The sequence below is a fragment of the Chelonoidis abingdonii genome, chromosome 5 (assembly GCF_003597395.2).
Source record: "Chelonoidis abingdonii isolate Lonesome George chromosome 5, CheloAbing_2.0, whole genome shotgun sequence".
Classification (NCBI taxonomy): domain Eukaryota; kingdom Metazoa; phylum Chordata; order Testudines; family Testudinidae; genus Chelonoidis; species Chelonoidis abingdonii.
This window is the reverse complement of record NC_133773.1, coordinates 37,584,904-37,591,407: the sequence shown is the minus strand read 5'-3', so window position 1 is coordinate 37,591,407 and position 6,504 is coordinate 37,584,904. Positions and strand designations below refer to the sequence as shown.

The 6,504-nt window shown below is 41.2% G+C and overlaps 1 pseudogene; it reads right to left on the bottom strand.

Annotated features, from left to right (window-relative positions):
- Positions 1-2,057: 2,057 nt before the first annotated feature.
- On the bottom strand, positions 2,058-2,938 carry LOC142046929 (interferon beta-like; annotated as a pseudogene).
- Between the last annotated feature and the right edge of the window lie 3,566 nt (positions 2,939-6,504).

Genomic DNA, 6,504 nt, shown 5'->3' with positions numbered 1-6,504 from the left:
TCACTGGTAGTGCATGTTAACCTGTCAGTTACCACAGAAAAGACTTTCCTCCAGTTAAGGGAATACAGTTTGCATGTTGCAGAACTTCAGTATCTAGATCAGTGATAGTCAGACCTCAGTATTCAGGAGCCAATATAGCAATCAACTTACCTTGAAAGAGCCACAGTTGTTGTGAATGCATTGATTCATTTAGTATTCATATTTTAAACAGTTGTAACAGGAGAAATATTTAGGTTTTTTATATAATAATATATTATAATATTTATATTTATGTATATTATTAGAGCAAGTTGGATACTTAATTGGTTAATGACATAATAAAGCTGTGACTGATTGGTTAGGTGAACTAAGATGGCTATAATTTAAATCAGCTGGTTTGATGATCACATGCATGCAAAGACACATCATAAGAACCACTTGCGGCTCACAAGTGAAAAGATCTTAGTATCCACTGATCTAGATGCAAGTCCCATGGGTGATGTTTTTTGAGAAATACATATAATCATGAATAGTACCCTCCTCTGTTTCCTTGATATTCATATATTGTCACCATTAGTTGTTTTGTTTCTCTTCTCCAGCATTTTCTTCTCCATCAGATGCTTATTAACCCACATGGGTGTATGCATTTTCATAGGGCTTTGGCTTACACTGTGAGAGTTTCAGCGCTGTACTTCCAATCACCAGCCGCTGCTACTCACTCCGATCTGTGTCCACACTTGGCTCAATACGGCGTGCACCCTGGCTGCGAGCACATGGCTGTATGCCCTGGGTCGTGCTTGGGGTTGTTGTAGCGATTTCCAGAGCAAGGTGCTTGGTGATGCAGCGGCTGCTCGTCAGTTGGGCACCAAAAGTGCTTGTTAATTGGCCTCCCGGGTATTAAGAGGTATGCCCAGAATCCTGTCCACAACAAATCCGGAAGAAAAACGAATGGGCTTGAAACTCGAGCTCCCCGAAGCTACTTATTGCAAAATAAAACAACACTAGTGCTGCCTCTTTGCCGTGCCAGCGAGCAAGCTTGAGCGAGGCGGGAGGTGCTTTTGGAATGAGTTCACAGCTGTCTTGCTTGAGGGAGAGAGGGGAGGGGCGAGGTCTCGGTGTTTGAGCAGCTGCTTATGTGGTCTGAAGGCTATTTAGGAGTGCATAACTTGCATTTAGTGAATAAGAGAGGGGTGGGGGAAGGGTCAAAACTTTTAAAATGATTGAAGGTAGATGCTGTGTATCTTCCAGTCCTTAGAACGTGCAAGACAGGGAGCTGAGAACAGAATCAGCTCCAAAAATCCACTCTGTCTCCCCCACGCTCCCTGTCACACTCCACCCCACCCCCCTGTTTTGAAAAGCATGTTGCAGCCACTTGAACGCTGGGATAGCTGCCCACAATGCACCACTCCCAATAGCGCTGCAAATGCTGCAAATGTGGCCACATTGCAGCGCTGGTAGCTGTCAGTGTGGCCACACTGCACTGCTTTCCCTACACAGCTGTACGAAGACAGCTGTAACTCCCAGCGCTGTACAAATGTAAGTGTAGCCATACCCATAATAAAGTGAATGTATTGCATAACACATCAAGCATTATGGAGTTTTAGAAGTCACTGTGGGAAGACTCAGCAGAGAGGAGAGATTCCACTGCATCCTTCTGTCTTAACCTCAGTAGCTGCAGTATCCAGAGCTGAAATGAAATAGGAAATAGTTGAAACAGAAAGGGAAAAAAAATATAATTTTCATTGAATAGATCTTAATAAATGAAATGAAAATATGAAAGCTCACAAGTCTTTTAGTATGTTCATATTTTTTTTAAAGTCTCTAGGAAGCTTTTCAAACCTTGGAATACTAGAAATAGTTCTCATGAGGACAGATTAACTAATAGCAATGATCACAATCGTAGAAACACTACATATGTCAAAGTCAGAGTACTTTGTGGTTTGGGAGGGAGGAAAGTATCATTACCTGCTGACCAAAGTGCTGGTGAGGTGCCTAAGTATTCCACATATGTGTACTTTGTTGTTTGGTCTGCCAATTACCTACTGCACAACAGTAGTGATACGTGAGAGATTATGAAGATGTGCAAAAATAAATAATAGTAGAAGCACAGAAAAATAAATCCTTGTCACTGAAAATCCATTTCCAGTACAGGACAGGAAGAGGCTAAAGCAGCTGTCATGGAAATCAGCTGCTATTTGGCTACTGAACCTGTAGAAGAAGGATCAGGCCCTATATAAAAAGAGTTATAAAATATTCTCTCTCTCTGTTCAGCTGTATAAATTACACTACTGTTGATTCATTTACTGCAGGGAAAAATTTTGTACTGTACCTTAGTTACTAAGTCTTCTTGTGAGTTTGTCAGTCAGTACAAAACATCTGGGTATTTCCATGTGAATGCTCTCTCAGGCACACAGGCTGTATTGCTTTTCTCTCAGGAAAGCATCTATCCCCTTAAAGTATTGTTTCACTCTCCGACAGGTGAGCTGAAGGTCCTCACTATCTGGGCTGGTTAATTCCTTCCCTCTCAAACGTGCCTCCAGCCACTGAATCTGCTGGTAAAGTCCACTTTGGAACCTGACTATGGAAGTCCCATCCCAAGAACTTTGGATGAGGTTTTTGTTAAAGATGATGAGGATCTCTTGGATTGCCACCTTGGCATTCTCCTTCTGGGACACTGGAAGTTGGACAACATCCTGAGTGGGCTTGAAAGCTGCCCTTTCATTTACGCATTGTGAGGGGAAATTTTTTCTCTTTTTCTTCAGAAGCTCCAAAGCTCTCTTTGTTCATTTCGTTCTGCTGGAAGTGAAGCATGATGCAGAGGCGAGATGAAATTTCAGTGGAGAAGAGCAGTACGAGGCAAACATGCAGCAAACACCTGGTGGTCATGATGATGTTTATACACTCCTTTTTTTGTGTGTGGGAACCTTGAGCCCAGAGTTTGTTGAGGGTCCAACATAGACTGTTGTGAATTTCCTTTATGTCTCTGAATTTAAGTATATTTGTTTGGAGAATGTTTCTTTGATCATTTTCTACTTACAAGATTTTCCTTCTTGCAGCTTCCAGAGTTTTTCTTTCTGTTTTCCAGTTCTTTTATGACGTTTACTCCTCCTTTTACTTATTTATTTATTTTTGTGAAAGTGACCATCCATGACAATACACAACCCTGTTAACTCATGTTGGATCCACACACATACAGGCTTTTTATCATATATTAATTTCTATCATTTAAGAAGATCATTCACAATTCCAAAGTGGTACGGAAAAGACCTCCAGCCAGTGCACTTCACATTCATAACCTCCTTCATTTGAGAGACAGAAATAGTTTAGGAATATTTAAAGTTTGCTAGGCATGGATGAAGTAAATGTGAGAGGAACGGGTTAGGCCTCCCAAAAATATTGGCAAATCTCAACTTTAACCATTTCCTCCAATTTAGAAGGCACATTTAAAATGTAGACAGCACATACCATCAGTATCTTCTTTTTGTGAAACCACAGGAGATAGAAAGCTCTGAGAAAATGAAATCTTAACTCATTGTTATTTCCAGGTCTTAATATACATATTGGAGCTGAGGAATAGATGCAGCTGGAAAGTGTGACTCTCATGTCCCGTTGATCACTCCAAGTAGCTGACAATAGTGAAAAATTGAGAATATATCATAAAACAGGATGAGCAATTAGTAAAGTAACACATGTTAAAGAGGTACCCACATGGATGACTATGATTTACAATGTGGTCAGAAAGAGGTTATGCTGAGAAGCGACATTATGTATATTTTACCAAGTGTGTCCCTGGGATGAAAGAATCCAAATATTCTTTAAAAAAAATGAAATTCAGTGTTCACCAGTTTTTCTGATTCCTTCTCTTTTAACATTTGCCTTCCTCTTGGCTTGGGCAGGGAAATTCTTCTGGTTTGTTTAATTCTCTTCACTTCCTGTGGTTTAATTTTTCTGGATCTCAAGCCCTAGAATAGACTGTGTGCTGGAGTTTCCATCATGGCAGGGAAATGTGTTTTAATTCAACAAGAAAACTATTTCCACTTAAATTAAAAAAGAAAAATTACATGAAGAAACCATGAAAACATTTTTGTGCATATTAATTTGGTTAGAGTCTCCCAAGTTTTCCTGCATTTCTATAAGAAATTTGAGATTTTGGCTTTCAAAGCAGAGAAAGCAGACTTATCTCAGACTGTCATGGGCTATGCTCCCCATTCTCCCATGACTTTCCAGGGATGGGGCATCTGTATTCCACACCAGGGTGAAATCCCACGAGAAGATGTTGCGGGGTACTGAAAGCAAATGAACAAAACTCCAAACCCACTCTCATTGGGCTGGTGCCAACTGTGGCCGCAAGACCAGGGCTGGCTCCGACTGTGGCCACAAGTTTCATAAAGATGTGTTCAGCTACTGAGGATCTAATCCTCCCAGTAGAAATGTAAATTTTCATGGTGTGACATTCTGTACCCCATGGGAACACCTTACACCCCCATGTTCATTCTTATAATATGATTGTGTGGTATCTAATGCAAAGTTTGTCATGTTGGGTGTCTCCGGAAGGCTCATGATGCACTGAGCATTGTGGTCATAGTAATGCTATAGTAATGTCATAGGTTATAATTTCATGTATATAGTTGTGAGGCTGAAAATGTGTCTGTCATAAACAGATAGCTAAGGGTTAATGTTTCTTTCACCTGTAAAGGGTTAACAAAGGGAACCAAACACCTGACCAGAGGACCAATCAGGAAACAAGATTTTTAAAAGCTCAGGGAGGGAATGTTTGGGTGTGTGTCCCTTTGTTTTTCTGTCTCTTCGTCTATGAGAGGGATCGTTTCCAGGCTTTAAGCCTCTAATCTTCATTTCCAAGTGTTGAGTACAAAGGTAGAAAAACAGTAGGCTGTTACTGCGGTTTTTTGTATTTAACATGAGTGTGTTGCTAGGACATGTTTAATTGGGTATTGTCTTTTGATAAGGCTGTTTATGGTCATAAGATTTGTTCTATAAGACAGTTGACGCCTAGTAATCCATGTTATCATTGATTACACACGACCAATTTTTTATGTCTTTTTCTTTCTTTTATATACAAGCTTATTCTTTTAAAACCATGTGTAGGATTTTTCCTTTCTAAGTGAGGCTCTAGGGATAAGAATCGCTGTGCCAAGGATTACGGTCTCTCTCAGGGAAAGACTGGGAGGGGGAAAAAGAAGGAGGGGGGAAGGTAAATTGCCCTCTCTGTTTTGTAATTCAAGGAGTTTAAGTACAGTAATCTTCCAGGATAACCCACGGAGGGGAAGCCTGGGGAGGAAGTAAAGAGAAGACAAGGGGAGGGGGTTATTTCCCTTTGTGGTAAGACTCAGGGCATCTGAGTCTTGGGGTCCCCCAGGGAAGGTTTTGGGGAGACCAGAGTGAGCCAAACACTGGAAATTTTTGGCTGGTGGCAGCGCTATCAGATCTAAAGCTGGTAATAGAGAAACTTTTTTTTCTTCTGTTTCTCTCCTGCTCAGTTTGGCTTGCATTTTAAGCAAGGAACCATTAAGGTTTGCTCAGTTTGGCTTGCATTTTTAGCAAGGAGCCATTAAAGATGACAAAGGGTCTTTTTGTTAAGCAATAGAATTCCAATTGGGAATCAAGTACCAGCAGAACACACATGAAAATAAAGAGGTTTTTACTAGTTAATTTGCATATGAAAGGTTAGCTAGAAGAGAAAAAAAAACACTGTTGCTGGGCAGACCCCAGAGACACAGAAGAGCCAGCAGTTCAGAAATAAACACCAGAGGGCACCCAACACAAGACAGCAGGAACCAGGATGTACAGAAAACCAGAAACAGTACAGCGTGGAAGCAATGGAAAAAAGATAGAATAGCTGAGGACACAAATGGCCAGAGACGAGGCAACTCACAACAAGAGATGAAAGGTACAAAAACAGAGCAAGCAAAGAAGCAGCCCACCAAGAAACTACAAGAAGAAGAGGCAGCCCACAAAAGAGAACAAGCAGACAAAGATGCAACCCTCCAACGAGAGAGGGAGAACCACCACCAAGAAATGGAAACAACAAAAGAAAGTGAAGAGAGGAAAAACAGAGAAGATGCAGAACTGGAAGTAGAACAGGCTAAGCAACAAAACACACCAATCCTAACAACCTTCGCCAATACTTCTTCCACAGCACAAGAAATTTCCACCTACAAGGCAGGTGATGACACTGAGCCTTCTTAGAAAATTTTGAAAGAGCCGCATTGGGTACAGCATCTCTGAAGACCATACATGGTAGAGCTGAGGTCACAGCTCAGTGACCCTTGGCAAGGTGGCAGCTGAAATGCCAAAGGACAAATGAACAATTATAAACTGTTTCAAACCAAGCCAGAGACAGATGGGGATAACCCCGGATCATGCCGTCGGCGTTTCAGAACCCAAAGTGAAAACAGAGTGTCATTTCCCAACACGACCTACTATGTTGGAAAGAATTATAAGTTCTGGATATCAGGAACCAATGTAAATCCCTGGACACTGCACCTCCTCATACAAATGGAGCAG